Here is a 23,092-nt window from a genome sequence, read left to right as displayed (position 1 = left end):
CGACGACTTTGTGTTTTTTCTTGGCCCAGACTCGTTGGTGCAAGGAGACAGGACCAGGGTGCAAAGGCAGAGCCAGGGTCACCCCACAGCCAACCTCGTTCACTGGCCGTGAGGCTGTGCTCCAGGCTCCCCTGAGTCTCCGAATCCTGCCCCTTTGAGCAGTCAGACCCCCGGCAAGAAGTCCCTGCTTCTTCCTGATCTCCTGAAGGGGAGGAGAGGCTCAGGGAGGAGAGGATGCAGGGAAAGGGAAGGAAGGCACGGAGTTAGAGAAGTCACACCGCCTCGTGGTCTGGACGGCACCCCTGTGAGGTCAGGGTGGTTCTCCCTGCTGCGGGCAGGAAAGCTGAGTTGCAGAGAGGTTAAGTAGGTGTCCAGGGTCCTTGAACTCATTAGTGGAGAAACCAGGATTTGTCCCAGACTGTCTGACAGCAGATCCCGAATCCTGGGTCACCGGTCAGTGCTGCTTGGAAGCAAGGACGCTGGATTCAAGCAGACCTCAACCACTTCCTAGACTTGTGACATTAGCAGGGCGGCCTGTGCCTCTGAGCCTCCGCTTTCAAGCCTGCAGTTTGCTGATGACAGTAGTCTGTGAGGATCACATGGGGCATCGCATCACATCAGCCCAGAGCCCTGCACACAGCAAGGGCGCAGGAAGGATGGCCGCCATCACCATGATTACTGGTCCAGGCATCCAGCGACGTTGGCTGTACAGAGCCTCGATGTGCAGAGGACAAAAGGCCAGTCCGGTGGTAAAACCAGCTCTGCCTGGGAATGCCCAGAACCAAGCAAAGGTTGACAGCACAGGGGAGACGGCCAGGACTCTCTAGGGAACCTTTTCAGACTGTTTCCTCTGTAAATGTCACCCCACTTCCAGGAGATGGTACAAACGTGCCCCATATTGCCTGCCCTAAGACATTTATGTAGTTTTCCCCTGGATGGTGTTAAACAACACAACCTCTATTTCACACCTGAAGTACGATTCTTCAGCCTTTTAGCTCGACCGCAGTTGTGAAAATTGGGGCATGCTATCTGGCCGCCAATAGAAAGAGCCAAAACATCCCTTTTCCGTGCATGGTATGTAATAGCAGGGTGACCTGAAGCAGCCTAATCTCTTTAATCATTTTAATTAACTAGAGTATAGGGTTTTATCTAAATACGCCAGAAAAAAATGCAGTAATGACAGATACGGTAGGCATTTAACAACACCGAGGTCTCAGAAAGCTGATTGGAAAGCTGCAAGTGCTTTTGTTATTTCTCCTTTCTTAAAATAGACTCTGGCCAAATAAGGGAAGAAGACAGTGGAAAGCAAATCAAGGCTGCTTGGCTCTGCGTGTTATTGTCAATTTTTCACCCTGAGATTTATGATTAGATGAAGGCTTCAGGTTCAGTACAAGGATCGCCAATGATTTCACCACCCCCCTCCCAGCACGAGTTCACAAAGAGAATAGTTACAATTAAGGCCAAGCAGTCATTCTGCATCTTGATGGCTGAGGAAGGAAGCCCCAAACCTCTGTTAACTCTGCCGGTGAAGGACAACCTCAAAGCCACTTCCTACATGTGCCAGGCACGGCCTCCGCTTGGACTCGTGTGGCCTTCTGGTCACATCTGCATAAAAGGATCCTGTGGGGGACCCCATTTCCAATTTTCCAATCCCAATCTCCCTAATTCTACTTTTCTCCTCCAATTTAAGAAGCATACAGTGATTTTCTTTTCTTTTTAAACATTTTTTATATAATTTTTGTCATATTGTAATTTTCTTGAAACAAGGTAAAGGAAAGAAGGAAACCAAGTTCCGATTCTGATCATCTCCTTGTTGGGGTTGAGGCGCTGATGACCGGGGATGCTTACTGGACCGGGAACACTCTGCAGTTGGGTCTCATGCTGGCCTTGGCAGTGGGGTGTCCACGATTCTGCTGGGCAGACACTGACCCAGGACGCTGAGAGATGAGAGCAGGTGGCTTCCGAGGCCACCGCTGGGCTTCCTCTGCACAGCCCAGTGGTCCTCTGTGCGACAGCCCGCGGGACGTCTCTAGAATCTCGAGGCTGTATAGATGCAAGGAGCTTATAGATCCAGGGTCCCGCCACCAGGGTCTGACAACTGCTCTAAATCCAGTGGCCCCAGCCCTTGCTCGGGCAAAAAGGAGAGACCCAGACCTCCATGCATTTGTCCTGAGCGTGGAACGTGGTGATGCTTGCCCAGGGCTTGGCACGTGGTGAGCATGCGTCGTTATAATCAAAACTGCCTTCACGACTTTCTTTGGGAAAGCTATCGTCAAAGAGATAGTCAGATGCTAAAACTATGGATAAAAATGAAGCCAAAATGAGATAGTCGAAAAATGCAGTGTTTGGGGGGAATCGGGGACTTCAAAACGGTCTCAGAATAATAAAACCAAGGTCTGTTGTATTATCATTCCTGATCATTTAATGGATAAAACATGGAATAAATAAAAGGCTTTTTGAGCTGAAAAACAATGTGGCACATCATTTCCATAATGATACGTGTTATGGATATATAAACCCTCTGGTTCCCGGTACGAAGGCCACTGTGTGGTTGAAGTGTCCTGGGTCAGAGAGTCAGATTCATGTGGCTTCTGGCCTCATCAGCCACTCAGGGGTGTGGGACTTGAGCAGGGCACTTCATCTGTCTAAACCTTGGTTTCCCATCTTGAAGTGGGGACAATGGAATCCACTCTTCAGTGTCCTTGTGAGAATTACTCAAGTGAATGACTCCAAACCGTCCCCGCACTCGCCTGCTAAACACGTGCCTCTTCCCCTGTTCGTTACGAGGAAATGTCCCTTTGCTGTACTGGGGGGAGGAAAGGAATGCAGAAGCGCCAGATAAAGAAATCCTTATATTTTAGCACAGTGGCTGGTGCGCCTCGCTTACTGATTTCCGCTTCTGGGTAAGGCTCTAAGGAAGAATTTTCCCCTTCAGAGGTAAATGCCCATTCTCATTTTTACTCAATCCTTTTTCCTCTCTTTACCACTGAAAATACTAATTCTAGCTCTTACTTCCCAATAAGAAAGACTATGCTATTGCAGTTTCAGTGATTTAAGTGGGCTCCCTTGTCTAACTTTGCTTGCTTTTCTGATTGCACCATGTACTTTCCTGGCTTTGATATGAATGATGGAACCATTCACAGGGTTTGATTACAGCCGTGGGTATGTTGGTGAGTGATTCTTCTTTGCTCTGATTTCAGTTGCTTTGCAGTAGCAGCAGGTGAATTGGGGGAACAGATAAGGAAAAACAAACAAGGGCAAATAAAGGCAGGATAAAAGTACCCAGGAGAGAATATAGGTTATTTATATGGTGCCTTTTTTATTTTAGTATGCCATAAGAAAAAAAAGCTGCACTTGAAAAAATGGATTTGAAGGCTCGAACATTTATGGCTAAACAGAAAGTATATGAAATACTATGAACAAAAAAATCATCCCTTGAATGTGTTTGCCCTGTCCGGTGTGCACAATGCTCTCGCAACTGTGATCTTATTTTTCCTCTAAATGATTCTCTCTGGTCAGTGTCATTAACTCTTTCATGGATAACAAATCTGAAACTTAAAGACATGAAATAATTTTCTCCACAGCTGGGTAGCAGTGCTGGCTGGAAACTAGACATTTTCGCCTAAATCCAGTGTCCTTTTTAAGACCCACGGCTGCTCTCCAAATGCCAGACCAATCATTCTCACTCTGCAAGACTTAAAGACATGCCTTAGGTCGGGGGCCTGTCTTGGAGGGACACATAAGATGAAAAGGCATATACCTTACTTTGGAGGAAGGAGAACATAGCGTCTCTAGAATTACATATTTTTTGGCATCTCTGAAAACCTAGTCAGATCAGCTATTCCTTATTCTCGGTTCCTCAACCTTGACACTATTCATAATTGGCTGATTTGGGGCTGGATGACTCTTTGTTATGCATTGTAGAATGTTTAACAGCATCCCCAGTCTCTATACACGAGATGACGGTAGTACCCCTACCCTGCACAGCCCAGTGGTCCTCCGTGCGACAGCCCACGGGACGTCGGGTAAGGACCCAGACAAAAATGTCTCCAGACCTTACCACCTGTCCCCTCTGGGGAGAAACAGCCCCTAGTTAGAAAACTTTGTCTTATCTCTATTCAGAATACAGCTTATGATTACACATTATTCCTTTTACTATTTAATTATTTGGGTCTTTAATTTTATGAAAAATTGGGAACTTCCTTGCAATCTCTTGAGTCTTCACTCCAAGTTCAAGGGAAAAGGAAAACACAAAACTTTTGCAAAATTGGCATGCCAAAAGCAAATAACCATGATGCCATATGGGTACAGAATTTTTACAAACATATTTCAGATTCAAATGTCCAAAAATATCTGTCTAATGATATGTAGTTTCAGAGTAAACACTTCATTTTTCTTCTAAATGAGCATTCAGTTTATAGAAATGGAAAACGAATGTATTTTTTCTGCTGCCAGAAACAATCTCCATGGTATTCAGAGACCTTTGCTGATTACTTTTTAGCTACATGATGTTTACATTATTCAAACCAAAAACACCAAAATGGTGGGTAGAAGGATTATCTTGGATTTGATTCCTTGTCTGCTTTTAAAATCCAGTTTCACATCTAATCATAAAATAAAAGAGAGGCATCTTTATAAAATGGAGAATTGACTGTAGATATCTTGAGCCACTAACCAAATTCCTACTGAGAGGAACAAAGGAAAACCTACAACAGCCTTGAAAAGGAAAAGTCTCTCTACAGGCCACGCAGCTGAGGACTTTCTGCTGGATACAGTGCACGTGGAACAATGTAAGTACAAGACCGAGGGCTGGACCACGGCCTGGTATCTAGACACGGTGGCGCAGAGCCGTGGGCAATGGGAAGAGATGTGCCTGATGAAATTATGTGAGAGCCAACAGTTTCTTGGGGCCTGAGCTGAAGCACAGTGTTGCCCGAGAAAGACAGGCCATGCCAAGGGGTGGTTCTCTGCGGGCTGCAGATATTCAGGATGAGCTGCCGGGATGGTTGGAGGTCGGCTTCCAAATTTGGAAGAGGGGAGAGCTGGGTCCTTACCTGACTCCATAGCGGTCTCCAAGGAGCCTGAATACATGCTCATGGACCAGGAGTGAAGACCTAACAGACAGAAAATGGGACATGAAAAGCTGTCTCAAAGAACGTCATCAGGGCTTCCCTGGAGGCACAGTGGTTAAGAATCTGCCTGCCAATGCGGGGGACACGGGTTTGAGCCCTGGTCCTGGAAGATCCCACATGCTGTGGAGCAACTAAGCCCATGCGCCACAACTACTGAGCCTGCGCTCTAGAGCCCGCGAGCCACAACTACTGAAGCCCGCCCACTTAGAGCCCGTGCTCCGCAACAAGTGATGCCACCGCAATGAGAAGCCCACGCACCGCAACGAAGAGTAGCCCCCGCTCACCACACCTAGAGAAAGCCCATGTGCAGCAACAAAAGACCCAACTCAACCAAAAAAAAGAAAAAGAAGAACATCGTCAGTAAAACCAGAAAAGCAGTGGCGCCCAGTTTTCTCATTGAGCTGCCTCTCAGCCTTCTGAATATTTTAGCATGAGATCAGGAAGCAGAACCCCAACAGAATCCAGGATGAGAGTGCAAACGTGGAGGAATTCAGCTATCAACACTGTTTAGGGGAAAATATCCCAGATATGCAGAGAAACCCCTTACTTACAACATCTTAATACATAAAATGAATGCCCTGTGTCTAACACTCTTCTCTTAACACTGTTATGGAAATTCCAGTTCATGCAATAGTTGACTGACTGATTGATAGATTGATTTGCCTACTCTGAAAAGCCAAGAAAAACATAGAGAAATAAGAAAGATAAGTAAGTTGGGGCTATTTACAAATGATATGTACAGTGCAACAACAGCCAGACCTTACATACCAGACTCTGTGCTAAATGTTTTACCTATCTCTTTTAGTTGAATTCTACCTTGTGCTAGCTGTGAAAACTTAACACGAATTTATTTAAACTCTCTGGGGCTGTACTTTGTTGGTTTTTTGGTATCTGTGAAGACTTACTTGGTGTCTTAGAATACACCCAGGGCACTTGAAAAGAATGTATTCACTTGTTGGGTTCATGGATCTACTTTCCACTAATTGTGACTGGCATGTGTCCATATCCTTTCCATATCCTTTAATTGTATTATCTATTATTTGTTGAAACCTGCATTGCTTTTCTTATTATCACTGCCGATTTGGCATCCTCTTGGTTTTCTGTCAATATTTTTTTTTAATTCCTTTTGAAGCTATGCTGTCTGGTGCACACAAGTTCAGAGTTGTGTGTGTGTGTGGCAATTCTGGTGAATCATCTCATCTCTCATGATGTAATAACCTCTTTATCCCTAATAATCTCTTTTACCCCGAAGTCCCTCGTGTCAGATTCATATAGCTACCTTAGTTTTCCTTTTTGGTTAGTGTTTGTATGATGTATGTTTTTAAATTCCTTTTACTTTGAATCTTTTGGGACCTTACATTTTAAATTTATCTTTTGTGAATAGCATATGGTTGGGTTTTTTAAATGTGGTCTGAAAATTTCTTACTTTTAACTACATAGTATAATCTGTTTTTACTTATTGTGGTTTTTAAAATATTTGGATGAGTTTATACGATCATAGTATCTTTATGACTTTTCTCCTTCCTGTGGTGTGTTTGATGGACTAGCCTTCATTCTCCTTTTTTTTAGCCTTTCATCAGATTTGGAAGTTTTGCCTTCTATTTCTTTCCCTTTATTGGTAACTCTTAAAAATGTAACATTAGGTATTGAAGTTTCAAAGTCTAAAATTAATCAATGTGTATATTATCCTTTCAAAGAACACAGCTTTGATAATCCCCTCCTAAAATCTCCCATGTTCTTGTTATTGGCATTTAATTTCTACCTTATTATAAGCCACCCAAATTAGACCATTTTCCAGAATGCACTACAGGGACTTATAGAGATGAAAAATAAGAGGCAGACATTATGAGACCAAGAAGGTAAAATGAATAGGTTCAAAAATATATCTAGTAGGATTCTCAGCTATGACAATAAAGAGAATGCAGGAGAAGTAATAATCAGAGAGAGAATGCTTCAGGAATTTCCAGCGTTGAAGAACAAGAATCTACACACTCAACAGGCTCAGTGAGCTCTGAACAGCATAAACAATATAAATCCCAGTTAATCTCATTGTCCTGCGACAGCAGGACACAAAGAAAACGAGGAAATCTCAAAAGCAATCGTAGGGAAGAAATATTTAAAAAGAAATAACAATTAGTTACTAGATTTTTTTTCATCAAGTACAAGATAAGCTAGAAGGAAAGACAATGAAAGCTTCTGATTGCTAAAGGATAAGTTTCTAGCAATCTATACCCAGATACACTATTATTTGAGAATGAAGGTAGATAAAGAACTTCTCAGACATACAGAAACTACAAGTTTTACGTTTGCAGATTCCCACTGAAGGAATGATTGAGGGATTAGATCCTTCAGCATAACCTCCGTATTGCTATGGTTACAAATTACCTCTGACATCTCAACGCATTAAAAAATGTTTCTTTTCCTTGCTCTGGTTGCACTGGTGAGTATAAAGCCAATAATATTCATTTTTCTGCTTGCATGACACCTACTGCAGCTGGGGCTGCGCTCACAATTCACAGAAGGGAAACTTGAAGGAGTAATTTCCATATATATACCCTCCGCCTTTTTACACTTGCACAAGGAGGCAGTGCATACATGGGCTTAGTGCTGCATTTTTCTGTAATGTAAAATAATGAGAGCGATTTTAAAAAATCATTAAGGGAATATATACAAATTATGGCCTACAATGGAATACTACAGAGCAGCTGTCAGCAAACTCCCTGTGGCCCAAAAAGCCTAAAATACCTACCTCCTATCCCTTTAACAGAAAGCTCGCCAACCTCTGCTTTAGAGCACTAAAGTCAATCGGTGTAAATACAACTAAAAAATATCAAAATTATAATGTGGCAAGGGAGAAAAAGCAAGGTTCAAAAGGATACATAAAATCTGATACACTTTATTTTAGTTACATATGAAACATAAAAAATAATTCTAATACTATATGTCATGGCACATCCACATATAAAAAAATAGAAAAAGAAGCGTAAGGAGGAAAGTATCTATAAATGTCAGAACTCTGGTTACCTGTGGAGAGAGAAGGAAAAGAAATGAGTGGGTGAAGGCGGGAGTGTTAGTAACATACTTATCAACATTTCTTGTCCTCCCAAATCTAAATGTGAGCCGAGGTTAAAACTCTAGGTCTTGGTACATTTGAGCTACTCCACAATTTAGAATTTAAAAATTACAAAATAAAGCAGTAATTAAAGAGGAAGTGCCCCAATGGGAAAACAGGCTAAGGATGACAGTAGAATCATACAAATGTGGGAGAAAATTATATCCTGAATAATAATCAATGACAAATTAATTTTTAAGAGGAGCATCATTTTCCTGCACGAATGACTCTTCAAGATAATACCTCTAAGTGTCAAGGACATGGGAAAATGACGGCCACAGTATTCCGTGTGCTGCGTTGTATGTTGTAACAAACGTTTATCTTTGGGACCCCCATTCCCCCACTACCACACATTCAGACTATAAACTCTTTGTGGGCAAGATCCACATCTTTTTTCTATCTTTGTGTCTCCAGCACCTGTCACTGTATATGCAGATTGGCTATTTATCATACCTGTTTTGAAATAAAGGCAAGATTCTGTGTTCTCTGTGTTGTGCTTAAGATATTGATTTTGAAAAATGTCAACTGTGCAGAAAAAAAAATATGCCAACCATCTGGTGCTTTTCATCCCCAAAGTTTAGAAGTCAGGTGAACTCTCAAAACAGGCAGACTTGAGTAGAAGAATAGAAATAAGGTCTTCATTTCCCAATATGGGAGCAAGTGTTAGGAGACATTTGAATGGCAAACAGGTCAGTCAGTGTATAATTGCATCTGATAGACACTCTAAAAATCAGAAACATTCTTTACCTAGAGCTGAGTGCCACTTGAAAAGTTGACAGCCTTTCCTCCCTTGGAAAACATCAAAGACAATCAAAGCATCAACTTCCAACCTGATCTTCAAGATCGAACGAACGCCCAGCAGACGACGTGGGAATGAAGACAGCAGCCTTGCCAGGAGAAAAACTACATCGCAGACCAAAATATAAGTCACAGAGGAAACAAATCCCACTGTATCTCAGCAGTACCGTTGGCTAGGCAACTGGCTGGTCCAACTTTGAGTGATCCTCAGCAATCTTGGGTTCATACAGGACAGCGTCTGATGGGGGTGGGTCGGTAGCCAGGACAGTCACCTCTGTGAGGCTTGAGGGGCATCAAAGAAACATTTCCACCTGCTTGTGCTTCCACTAAAACTCTCCTTTGGGTTAACTTTAAACTTTCCAACGAAATGCAAAGAGTAGCTGGGAGAGGTAATACTTGACTTCAGATCAAACATTAACACCTCATTTGAAGTAACGTTAGCAGTTACTTGGCCCAGAGCAGAGTTGAGAATAAGTGGGACTGTCAAGAAAGAATTTTGTATCTCTGGTTAGAACTTGTCATCACTTTTTTTTTTTCTAAAATCCATACAAACGTTTATTCTGCCCCCGCCTGGGGGTGGGGGAGAGGGGATGCAGGAACTGGGGCTCTGTGGGCCTTTACAGACAGCCCCCGGAGGAGGGCGGGGCTCTGGCGGGAAGACAGTGTCCAGAGGCCGACGGGCCCTGGGGCGTCCAGAAGGCAAGGCCCTGGGGGCTGATGGAGGGGCTGGCTTGGTTCCCAGAACTCCCAGGTCCTGACGGCTGCTGGGGTGCCGGCGCTCCCCTCCCAGCCCTAGCCCCGTTCCCCGGGAGGGAAGGCAGCACCAGGGTCTTGCTCCTCCGGGTGGGGGAAGACAACTGTGCAAGTCATCAGGTTTAAATTACAAATAATAAAAATAACAATACAAAATAAGAAGACAACTCCTGTCACAAACAAACCCTCGACAAGCCTGCCCGGCCGCCCCCCACCCACGAGAAGGAGCAGGGCCCGCTGGGGTGCCGGGCAGGAGGGCCCCGGCCTCGCCTGTCGAGTCAGCAGCAGTCTCCAGAGGACAGAGGTCTGGGGCGGAGAGGCAGGGACGGGCGACGGGGTGCGGCGGGGGCTCGGGGCTCCGGGGTCAGTCTCGGCGTTGAGCTCTCGTGGCCTCCGGCTCGTCCCGTTCTCGGTTTTCTGTGTCTTGGCAACGTGGACAGGGTTAGCTCTCGAGATATTGCACTGTTTTGGAAGAGGCCTGGGGTAGAGAATGGGCCAGGGCGGCAGGAGAGGCGGGCGGGCAGGCGGCGGTCACCGCTTGGTCTTGGTGTCTTCGTGGATCTTCCAGATCACCAGGTGCCTGCAGGCGCTGGCGTCCTCACTGGAGCTGTGCCCGTCCACATTGTCCTGGATGATCTGTCTGAGGTAGTCGGCCATGAGATTCCGCAGGGAGCGCTTGTAGGGGAGGCCCAGGCGATGCGGGAATAACAGACGTGTCCACCACGGTGCTATGGATGACCTTCAAGGCCAGCAGGTCGCTCTCCAGGCTGTGGCCGATGAGGATGGTGTCTGAACTGAACATGCTCAGGAAGACGGCCTGGACATCCTGCAGCAAGATGCTCGTGTCCGTGCGGTCAGCCTTGGTCACCCCTGAAAACCTAGTGTTATAGTCGACGATCTCATTGTCCAGTCTGACGAAGGTGTCGTACCCAACCTGGAGCTCTGTGTCCACCACCGGGATGCGCATCAGCTCCAGGCCATACGTGTGTAAGACATTTCACAGTCAAGGGCGTAGACTCCTGGGTGTGCATCTCCTGAAAGTTCTTTCTCAAAAGTCTTCACAAACCCTTCGAGGTTTTCCTTCCGGCTGTCCTGCACATGTTGCTTGGCGACCTGATGGCCAGCGGATCCGGAGAGGTCGACTTTGACTCCGACCCCATGGAGGAGTGCCTGTGCATTTTCAACGAGTCCACTGCTGTCAAGACGGAGGACAAGGGCCGCCTGGCCCTGCAGCCCCCCAAGGAGGAGAAGACCAAGGAACAGGGCCACTCGGGGCTGACCACTCTGTTTCCTGGGCAGAAGAGGAGGATCTCTCACCTCTCCCATCAAGGCAAGGAGGCGGAGCCCACGAGCGGAGGCCCAGCGCCTCCTACCCGTCCCCCGACTGCCCAGGAGGTGTGCTACTGCCGGACCCAGGAGGCACAGAGGGAGTCAGCCAGCCGGCTCCAGGCTGCCCAGCCGCTGGCGAGAAGCAGTCCTCTGTGCACATCTCAGCCCCCCGAGAGAAGAGGAGGATTGCCCATGTCATCACTTTTAAGGACGGGTTTTGGAAGGCTCTCCTGTGGATAAATGCATATTTGATTCCTGGAAACTAAGCTGTTGGACTTAGTCTTACAGTTTGGCTTTTCAATTGTTGTCTGGTAGGAAAATTTGCCATTTCCTTTTAGAAAACAATTTTGCCAATGTATTTGTAATTGACTTTTATTTGGAGATAATTGTGGATCCACATACAATTTTAAGAAATAACACAGAGAGATCCTGCATACCCTTTGTCTAGTTTTCCCTAATGGTAACGAGGAGAAAAACATCTCTTTTTCTACCCATCTTGGGTTCATTGGCTGGGATCCTGCAAATCAGAATAATAAAAGACATAACAAAAGAAAATAGAAGCTTATTAACCTGTGCGTGGCATGTACACAGGGGACTAATTGGTGGTGAGTAACTCGAAAGGGTGGTTAGAAATCGGGCTTCTACAGAATCTTAACAAAAGAACAATACACTTGGTAAAGAAGTGGCGAGACAAAGGAAAAAGGAATTTCAGTTTCTAGGAGCAGAAAATTGTAGGAAGGTAAATATATAGAGGAACTAGTGGAAGAAAAGGTCTATATAGTAATGTTGGTCATGTACATCCCTCTGCTGCCATCTCTGGGCTAAGGGTTTAGAGTTGTCCCTGGTCATTGCTTTCTGGTCTTCTTGGTGGGGCTGAGCATCTTTACAAATTTATATCTTGCTTTTAGGCAAATAGAAAGAGGACAGACAGCTTTTATTGTATCTGCTTCTTCTCAGTTGCCTTCGGTTCAAAATAATCCTTATGCCAAAGTGTCATATTTTGGGGTGCTGTATTCTGTTACCCTTCAGTAACATATTGCAAAACTATAGTAAAATCTCACCATCAGAATGTAGGCATTGATACAGTCAATATACAAAACATTTCCATCAGCACAGAATTCTCTCCTTTGTCCTTTCAAACCTTCTCCCTCACTCCCATCCCCGGAAACTACTAATCCCTTCTCCATTTCTAAATGCTGTCATTTCAAGAACATTATATAAATGGAACTATGGAGTCTGTTATCTTTGGCATTGGCTTCTTTTCACTGTACATAATTCCCTCAAGCTTCCTCTTAATTCCTGCACACATCAGTATTCCATAATATGGACGGACCACTCATTCATCCACTGAAAGACATCTCAATTGTTTCCACTTTTCCACTATTACACATAAAACTGTTATGAACATTCATGCACAGGATTTTGTATGAATATACATTTTCATTTTTCTGAGGAAAATGTCCAAGAGTGCAATTGATGGGGTGTGTGGTAGTTGCATGGTCAGTTTTCTAAGAAATTACCAAATATTTTCCAGAGTAGCTGTACCATTTTACATTCCCACAAATAATATTTGTGTGTCAATGTATTTTAAAGGATTGTAAAGCTTCATGCTCATTAGCCTAGGGAATCTATCCTCAGGTGACAGCTCATAATATGGAAAACCAAAAAAAAATTGATATAGGCTACTGTTTTGACTCTGGAAATGCATCAGGCAAGTTAGATGGTTATTTTGTATTTAAGCCTAGGAGAAAACCAAGTTAAAATTATATTTATGGAAAAGTATAATTGAGTGGAAAAACACATTGGCCTGTGTTTCTCAGGCAACAATGCTTCTAATAAGCTATTTGTTTTGAACATATGGTCGTATCATTAGTACCACTGTGCCTACATGCTCTCTAGGGAGAAAAGTAAATGTGGAATATCGGGTGAGAAAACCTTAACCATAAAAGGTTAATTGACTGGTGAGAAGTAGGAAACTATTAAGGCCTGGAAAATTCCTTAGACTGGTAGACTGAAGTTACGGGTCACCAAGAGGCTGTGTGTCTGTCAGGGGAAGGGCAACGGGAGTGGGTGGGAGGGCACCAAGGCAGGAGTATGGGAGGCAGTGGAGGGACCCTTACCCTCTGCATGATGGATGCGAGGACAGCCAGGGTTGAACATTAGCACCCCCGTGTCCCTCAAGGTAAAAACTGAAGCAAAACAAAAACCTTTCTCAGAAATCAGATTTTTCAAAAACTGTTTGAAATCATGAGGTGGTTTTTTAATATATATATAAGATAAAATAGTAACCTAACTAGCTAGCACCAAGGGGGAAAGAATTTAATAACATTTCCTGTATCTTTAGGGTCTTTGGAGTGTGTTGCCGGGAAACATTCCAGAAACCCAATATACAAAGAGATCAGAAGCAGTGAACACCTGGGTCTTGTGTGATGGATCTGGGAGCCGTATCGCAGAAATGTCAAGCCAATCAAATCTTAACACAGAATTCAGTCCACTGTTAAAAAATCACAGATATGAAATGATGCCTCTGTTAAATCCATTTCCCATGGAAACAGCACCTCCAGCAGAGTCTGGTGTTCATCAGGGGCTGCTGTTTCGGATGCTGGTAGAGGGAGTTGGGTGGAGTCCTCTAGAGATCCCTGGGGCATGTGTCCCCAGAACCTGTAGGACACCTGGAACCCTGTGGCCGTTTTATGGGAAGAGTTGGAGACACAAAAGCAATTAAACCTGTGGAAACCATTCCAAAAACCATGAGAATCTGTTAAAATCTTCTCTCCCTAGGTGGAGAAGGGAAAGCTACAAGCTCGTATTTTGGAATTACATACACCTGGAAGGAAATCTCGTTTCTGCTACAGACTGCACTGCGGGGTCTTGGGAGGTCATGAGTCACATCACCTGACGAGCTTTCATTTGCTCACCTGGAAACGACGACACTCATGCCTGCTCATGGGGCCATCTGCGGACCAGGTAAAGTTAAAAATGTGAACCATGTCGATTGAAGCATGTCTTAATGACATTTGTTGCTGCATTGGTGGTGTTGATGTGCTGGCTGCATTCCTCTTGTTGCTGGGATTTGTATGTTGTTGGTGGACTTACAATCACATTTTCTTTAGGATTAATTTATTGGCTCAACAGGTGTTTGTTGAAAGCCCTCTGGGCACCAGGCAGGGTTCTCGGAGCTGTGGACACAGCGCCCAGGTGCAAGGAGGCCAGGTTCTCACGGAGCTTACATTCTGGGAGAGGGGAAGAAACTGTAAACAATGAGTCACGCAGCCCAGGCACGATAGATGCTAAGAAGAAAAATAAAGTGGGACCAAGGGATAGAGCGTGAATGTGTGGGTGGAGAGGATGCCATGCTCAAAGTTGGTCAGGAAACACCTCTGTGACAAGGTGGTGTTTAAACAGAGGCCTGGAAACAGAGAGGTTTCGAGGGGAATAGTCGTGACCGTGATGTGATGGCCAAGCACACTTTACTGAATTACTTCCTGGTGTGAGTTCTTGATTATTCCCTTTGATGCAGTGGTACCCAAGACTGATCTGGAAAGAGTTTCTGTTATATTTCAGGAGTGCTACGTGGTCTCTTTGTTTGTTTAGTGGGCATCAGACTGTCTCTCCAGGACATTTGGGCCTGGCTTCTCCCCAGGGATCACTCCCATGCCCGGGCGTCTCGGACCCCTGTGCCCACGGTGGCTCACACGCGAGCTCCATGCTACCACAGTTCCTTGTCTTCCCGTCTGTCTCCGCCAAGCGGGCTGCAGGCTGCAGGGGCGGGGGACTTACCCATCTTTTTCCTCCGGTGTCTAACGTAGCATTTATTTCAGAGCAGAGCCTTTTCCAGCCAGAGTCAGGAGAATCACTGAGGAAAAAGGAAAACTAAATGAGTTTGACTTTAAAAATGCATATACTGAATTTTTATGCAGCACATCAGCAGTAACAGAGTTTTTTCTAAGATTGTTGATCTAGGTAAGACAGAAATCCGCCCTAACTAGTTCAGGAAAAAGGAAGGAAGGAAGGTGATCTAAAGATCGGAAAGAGCCTCCAGCCAGGCCCCAGCAACGGTCTTAGAGGAATGTTGGGAAGTTTGCCTCCACCTCTGCCCTCTCCCCACAGCCCCAGGTCGCTCCTCCCTGCTTCCTTCATGAATTCTCCCTCTGCCATAACGTCCTGCATATGTGTGGTGTTGCCTGGCCAGGGCAGTGGCCCGAACCGGGAAGCTCTGTGACCAGCCTCTTCAAGCCTCTTTGGTCTCATCTTCCCAGTTTTCCATCCGGGAGGCAGACTTTGGCTGGCGCAGGGCCTGGGGTCTGCCCTGGCCCACTCAACTGCAGGCTTGGGATAGAGTCTGCAGCCCCAGATTTGCCCTTGTTCATGTCGGGTGATTTTTTCACGTGCTTCTTCTGCGGGTAAACTCCATGCTGGTAGGGGCTGATGCTTAAAGCAGAGGTACCCACCGTGCCTCTCAAAGGATCTAGGGTAGAATAATGGCTCCGTCTACATTTGTTAAGTGTTGATTTAATGTTGAATTTGGGAGAAAGGCAACGATTAGCATGTCTTCCATAACCATGCGCTTTTCTGAGAAATTTAAAGTATGCTTTTGTTTCCTTAACAACGGCCCGTTCTGCACCCCACTACCTCCACACTGGCATGATCCTTCTTTCCCCTCCGGATTTCTGCAAGATAACTAACCCCAGTCAGGAACCTCCACTTCCTAAACGGAGGAATATTACATTTAGGACTAAAAAGTAATAACTTTCTAAACATTCTAGGTGAAGGACAGCATTTGTGACTTCCACATCCTGAGCTGTAGTACATTGTGTGTGTGTCCGTTCACTGAGCCTACTTTTCTTATCTATTCAATGGAGGTATTACTACTAATAATAATAATAGTAATAATAGGAGGATATACTTCACTTGGCTCTTGTGAGGATTAGAGGAAGTATGTGAACAGAGTGACCAGCGTGGTACCTAGAAAAACATTCAGCCCTCAGTACGCAGGTGCTACAGGTTTTATCAACACTGTCGGCATCGGCAACATTGTCATCATCCTCAGGAACTTCACCATCACCACCAGCATCATCGTCATCATCATCGTCATGAACTTCACCATCAGCGTCACCATTGTGACACCAGCATGACCATCGTCCCCATCGTCACTCCCACCAGGTGGGTCATGACGATGGACAGGAGTAGGGCCATCATTTGTGGTTTTCTGCTGCAGACAAAGGGACTCAACAAGCTCTATTTGTATTTTTTGAGAGGCAATATGAGGAAAGAACAAGCAGAACATAAATCATTTGGAAAAAAGTTTGATTTATACCTGCAGTGACATATGGTCACTTTTCAACTCTGTTCATTAGCTTGTGGAACCTCTTGAACCCTTAGCTCTTAAGACACGGTTCTGAACCTGGTGAAGGCTTCAGCTCAGCTTGGAAATGAAATGTGAAGCATGATAAAGATGAAAGTCAGTTTGCAAGACGCCTGAGCCTGGAAATTGTCTGCAGTTTAGCCATTCTTCATTCTGTGTGACTGGAAGTGCCGGCCCACTTACAAATGACAATCGAATAAAGAGTTTTAAACAAGCATTTTTTTAGAATGTTAATTTACTGGGGGAGGAAAAAAATTGTTGTATCCTGCCAAATGACTGCAGCACCTATAAAATGGTAAGGTCATTTTTTTTGCAGAAATGTCACAGTGAGATTTTTAAAATAGATTCCTGGTGCAGTTTTAATAACGTCGAGGTTAAAGATAAGGGGGAAAAGTACTTAACAATAAAAGGGAAGCAAAAATATTGATGTTTAAAGTGGATTTTAGGAGTAGCCTTTTAGTATGTCGGTGTAAAATATTACCTTGTATCCTGTGAATATTTTTATAATTGTTTTATTCGTAATTAATAGTCGTCATCTCCACAGCTCCAGGCTGTTGATCCCTGCTCTGACTCTCCTGTCGAATACCATAAAAGCAGTCCCTGGAGAGGCTGGAAGGAGAGAAAGGAAATGGGGAGTGTATGAGGCCTTGCAAAGTACTCAGAATTAAAATCTGAGTCAGGTCTGTAGTGGACATTTCTTGGAGTGTCCATCCAAACTCTCCTCTCTTGAACTGACACCCATGATTCAAAGCCTCCAGTGGTCAGGATTGTGCTAAATAACCCAGACCCATCCATTCCTTTGTGCCTAGAATTTGTGCTGGGAAAAAAACATATTATTAGTACAGTGCCCAATATTTACTCCCCAGTGGAGGTCTCCAGTTAGTTGTTCAGTGTTACTTGGATTCCATAGGTATCTTGGTAACTGTCTGACAAATGATCCCTACCTAAAGAAAACGTATTAAGTTAGATGGCTTATCATAATGAAAACAATCAACAGAGAGCTTTAATTCTCTTACTGAAGATGTATGGAAGGAGGGGGCCCCAGGGTTAGTTGACAACTTCCTGCAGTCTCTCTAATTCTCTTGGCCTTCACTTCAGTGTCACAGAATGGCTGCTGAAGCTCCAAAATCACATCTAGAGTTTAGCCAGGAAGGCAGGAGAAATGTTTTCTCCCTGCCTCCTGCCTCTCCTAGACGTGCCCAGCAGCTTTCCTCTGTGGCCAGTTCTGAATCCTCCGGCGATCTCTAGGTGCACAGAAGGCTGGGAAAGCTTTTTTTTTTTTTTTTTATCTCCCTAACGGAAGGTGTACAAGAAGGGGGTTGAGAGCAGCTGTTGGCTTAGCGGTGACAGTGTGGGCCCCTCTGCCTTGAGTGGCTTTGTGTTAGCAACTAAAGAGCCCAAATACGACACTGTGAGCTGAGGGATGAGGGGGCCTTCAGACTCTAGGCTCACATCCCAATATTTGCTCTACCTAAGCCTACAGGAAGGAGGGATGTGGGGTCCAGCCTCAACCCCACCTTCCCTCTCAGACCATGTGGGCAGCTCCACGTGCTGAGTTAAGATCCCATACAACTGCGTGCAGCCACCCAGGACATGGGATCTATACTTCAGTTCCCCATTTGGAACCATTATTCCATACTGCCTCCCGGTCTGTCTCCCCAGAGGTCCTGGCTATCATGAATCAGACTATCCCATCCATTCGTGGTTTTTAAATATATTTTCCATAAATGTAAGTGTTCATAACAATATATAGCATCACATTTTATATGATTCTATAATATTACACAGATGCTATCATACTGCTTATTTGATCCAGCAGCTTTCTCTTTTTTTCACTCAGTGTTAAATTTCTGAGATTTATCCATGTTGGCATATGTAGCTCCAGTTCATATTAGCTACTATGCTCTCTTCTATTATGTGAATAAATCATTATTTATTTATCTCCCTACTCATGGACTATTAAATTGTTTCCACTTTATCGTCATTACAAGCAATGCCTGAAGGTACATATGTCTTCTTGAGTTTAGGAACAAGCACTGTTCTAGCTCTATGCCTAGGAGTGGAATTTATGAAATAAATACATTGAGGCACGAGCATCTTTTACCAGGTTTCACCAGACTGTTCTCCACCTCCAGCCACACCCCAACCAGCCATGGCCAGAGGTTCTACTTCTGACGGATGAGTGAGAAAGGGCATCTCTGTGATTTTAATTTGCACTTTCTTAGTTACTAGTGAGTCTGAGCATCGTGTCCCATGTCTACTGCTCATTTGAGTTTCCTCCTCTGTAAATTGTCTATTTTCCACCAGTGGTTTGTTTTGTTCTTATGATTCTGTAGGACCTTGCTCCGCATACCCGGATATTCCTCTCCCATCAGTTACATGCTGTCTTTGTTTTGTTTAAGGTATCTTGTATTTTACAGATACTTTAAATTTAAATGTGATTAAATGTGGTATCACTTGTTTTGAGTGTGGTCTGTGCCTTTTTAGTCCAAATCAAGAAATTTGTCTCCATTCAAAATTATAAACTAGTCTGTTGTAACTTACCTTAAGGGGAAGGGGTTTGTTTTGCTTTGTTTGAAATGGTTTCAGGGACTTCCCTGGTGGTGCAGTGGTTAAGAATCCGCCTGCCAAGTCAGGGAACAGGGGTTCAAGCCCTGGTCCAGGAAGATCCCACATACCACAGAGCAACTAAACCCGTGCGCCACAACTACTGAGCCTGCGCTGTAGAGCCCACGAGCCACAACTATTGAAGCCCGCACACCTAGAGCCCATGCTCCACAAGAGAAGCCACTGCAATGAGAAGCCCGCGCACCGCAACAAAGTGTAGCCCCCTCTCGCCTCAACTAGAGAAAGCCCGCACACAGCAATGAAGACCCAACACAGCCCAAAATAAATAAATAAAATAAATAAATTACAAAAAAAGAAATGGTTTCACTTTTTCATATTTAAGTTTACAGTCAACTTTGAATTTACGTTTGGGTATGATGAAAGTAAGGATATAATGGTCCACATTTCAACCAGGTAGGCGAAGATGCTGGCGCCATTTGTAGAATGCCCATCCCTTATCTCTGACTTAGAGGGCACCCTGTCTCATTCCAGTGCCCCATATGTCTGGGTTCTTTCTGGGCTCCCTGTTTTGTTCCAATGGCCAGTTTGTTTGACCCTGAACTAATCCTTCATGGGTTTTTATTTTTACATAATAAATAATAAGCAGGGAATTTTTCCTTGACATTGACTGTAATCATTTCAAAACAGTCTGATATTTGCTTGTGGTTTTATCATGTTAAGGATATTCCCTTTTATTCCTAATTTGCTTGTTTTTTAAAAAATCATCTTTGGATGTTGAATTATATTACCTAATTTTGTGTATCTATTGATATAACTGTTCTTTAAAAACGTGTTAGTAAGTTGAATTGCATTCATAGGTTTCTTTATATTAAAATAACAAATGGGGCTTCCCTGGTGGCGCAGTAGTTGGGAGTCCGCCTGCCGATGCAGGGGACACAGGTCCGTGCCCCGTTCCGGGAAGATCCCACATGCCGCGGAGCGGCTGGGCCCGTGAGCCATGGCCGCTGAGCCTGCGCGTCCGGAGCCTGTGCTCCGCAACGGGAGAGGCCACAACAGTGAGAGGCCCACGTACCGCAAAATAAATAAAATAAAATAAAATAAAATAAAATAACAAATGGTAAATGAACACCTGTCTTATGATTTAATAGTGTGTACAAGTGTGTGCATAAGTGTGTGTGTCCATGCACATACATACAGGCATTCAGTTTGCTGACATTTGATCTAGGATTCTGTATCTGTGCTCAAAAGTAAGAGAACGTATTTCTAGTCAGTGCTATAAATAATTCCATCCTTTCCTTTTGATTCTTTTGTGTTAGGAAGTTGATTGTGGGGTGGGGATGGTTGATCCAATCTGAAACTTTCTGTCTTTTCAAAGAGGTTATGATGTTTTGGTAGGAATACAGTGAGGTTTCCTGGGACTTATTTCTACTCTTATTTTGGCTGTTGGTTTTCCTTTACCAGGCACGACCAGCACCGAGTTTGGGGGGGAACTGGGGTCCATCACTCCAGGTGGTGCCCACCGCAGCCCTAGTGGGCAGGCTCACCTTTATGCAGGATCGAGTCTGTGGCCCTTGCGCAGGGCTGCTTCTGCTAAGAGTGTTTGCGTGTGTTTCTGCAAATGTCCATCCAACACTAGAACTGACCAGCAGCTTAAAGGGAGGCAGGTGTCCTCCTGAAGCTCAAGATGAAATTTACACCCTCCAAGCCGAGCAGATGGTGAATACATTGCAGACTCAGATTTTCAGGCAGGATTTTCAAATGCGTACAAAGGAAAAAAATAAACCACCAACGAAGCCTATTAAAATATCTTTAGAAAGCACAGCTAAAGTCAAGTCAAAAGATCTAAAAGAAAAGATGGTCGCTCTCAGCAACTCTTGTCTCAATACTGGATAGGCTTCCAGCGATCGTAAAAGTTCTTAGCGATTCCTTAGCCTTGATCATTTGGTAGCAGGAGACTTAATGTGGCAATATTTTGCAAACAGTGTGTTAATTTTATTTAAAGTCCAATTCCAGGAGATGCATACAAGATATAGTGAAGTTAGGTGTGCAGAAAGAAGCTCAGAGTCTGGACAGTTGAATAAAAGATGTGCTCTAAAATAATAACTCTGATTTGTTATTTAAAATTTATATAAAATATAACTCTGATTTGTCTAAAGTTATTTGTAAAATGGTTCTAAGGATAAAAATGACTTGGAATAGTTGGAAAACATTCCAAGCTAACATCTTTTAGGCCAGCATTATTCGTTTTTATGTGCATTTTGGCAGGATCTTTTTTTAAAAAATATTATTCCATTTCTGTATAATCACAACCTATGACTACAAGCCAACTGAGAAAGTGATCAAAGGGGAATTAAGACATTTCCAGGAAAAATGAAATCTCATTGAAATCTTAGCATTAGCACCTAACTCTACCAGCGTGTACTCTGATGAGATAAGAATGCTGATCTTGTCTTGGGACTTACACATGGTTGAAGGATGGCCCCCAAAAGATATATCCACAGTGTAACCCCTGGGACCTGTGATTGTTGCCTTATTTGGAAAAGGGGTCTTTGCAGAAGTAATTCAGTTAATGCTCTCGAGGTGAGATCATCCTGGATTATCCGAGTGGGCCCGCAATCCAGCAACAAATGTCCTTAGAGAAGACAAAAGAGGAGAAGATGTGGACACAGGGTAGAAGAAGAGGAGGAGGAGGCCACGTGTAGACAGAGGCAGAGACTGGAGTGATATGGCCACAGACCAAGGAACACCCGGAGCCCCTAGCAGCTGGGAGTGGTGAGGAGGGATTCTTCTCTAGATCCTTCAGAAGGAGCACAGACCTGCTGATAGCTGCGCTTCAGACCTCTGCCCTCCAGAACAGTGAGAGAGTACATTCCTGTTTCTGTTGTTTGAAGCCACCAAGTTTTGGTTATTTGTTACCGCAGCCATAGGGCACTATTCCAGCTCCCACCTTGTTCCATGTTGTTACCCATGGGTGGTGCGAAGCCAGGAAGAGCAGGGAGGACTTTCACTGATAGATCGTGAACAAAAGAAAAACCTCGGGGCTTCCCTGGTGGTGCAGTGGTTGAGAGTCCGCCTGCCGATGCAGGGGACACGGGTTCGTGCCCTGGTTCGGGAAGATCCCACATGCTGCGGAGCAGCTGGGCCCGTGAACCGTGGCCACTGAGCCTGCGCGTCTGGAGCCTGTGCTCCGCAACGGGAGAGGCCACAACAGCAAGAGGCCGGCATACCGCAAAAAAAAAAAAAAAAAAAAAAAAAGAAAAACCTCCTGAAGCCTACGATCTGAATTGTTGGGACGGCTTTAACAAGGAGACTTAGTAAGGGCGTGTAGAATTATAAAAGCCAGCATGACAAAACCACCTATGCACAGGACAAGCAACCGTGAAAACCTTTGAGGGTAACCTTGAAGCAACGGTGATGCAAACTTGTGAAAGGGTCCACACGAAGGCCAACATGACCCTGAGGGACTTTGATATGAGTCCCGCTTCTAGAACCAGGGACACCTGCCCAGCTCTGACCCCACGTGCAGTGCCCCCCGCCCAGTCCTCACAGCCACTCTTCAAGGTGGACACATGGATGTGGGCACAAAAGGTACCAGGATGGAAAAATGGCTTAAATCCCACTAAAACAGGATGTTAGCAGATATGAGCAATTCCTTCCAAGATCCACAAGCCACAGAACGTATTCATCTCGCCTGGGGGCTGCCAGAGGGAGGTTCTGAAACCTGAGACCCACACCAACCGGGTGTCAGGTCGAGGTGCGGATGCCCACCTGTCTAAATGCTGGGCGTCCTGATGGAGCCAGAGGCTTCTTCCCGCTGCTGGTGTTTCAGAAGTGGATAGAAAACCACTCTGCCGGAGGCTGAGTGCTACCCCAGGATCTGAATGACTCGAAGGGAGGAAAGTGTAAATTTCCACAGGAAAGGAGAGGGTGGGGGGGAGGGGCACGGAACGTGAAGGGGCCTTAGCATCGGACCCCCCGGGGCTCCTGAAAACAGAACCCCATTTCCTCACTCTCATCAACAAGGAAGCACTTGGA

General features: G+C 44.8%; 1 pseudogene; it reads right to left on the bottom strand.

The window, feature by feature from the left end:
* Positions 1–10,326: 10,326 nt before the first annotated feature.
* On the bottom strand, positions 10,327–14,114 carry LOC132476155 (RNA exonuclease 1 homolog; annotated as a pseudogene).
* Between the last annotated feature and the right edge of the window lie 8,978 nt (positions 14,115–23,092).

This window comes from Mesoplodon densirostris, chromosome 16 (genome assembly GCF_025265405.1).
Source record: "Mesoplodon densirostris isolate mMesDen1 chromosome 16, mMesDen1 primary haplotype, whole genome shotgun sequence".
Classification (NCBI taxonomy): domain Eukaryota; kingdom Metazoa; phylum Chordata; class Mammalia; order Artiodactyla; family Ziphiidae; genus Mesoplodon; species Mesoplodon densirostris.
Note: the sequence above shows the minus strand (reverse complement) of the source record. Positions and strands in the feature narration are given on the sequence as shown.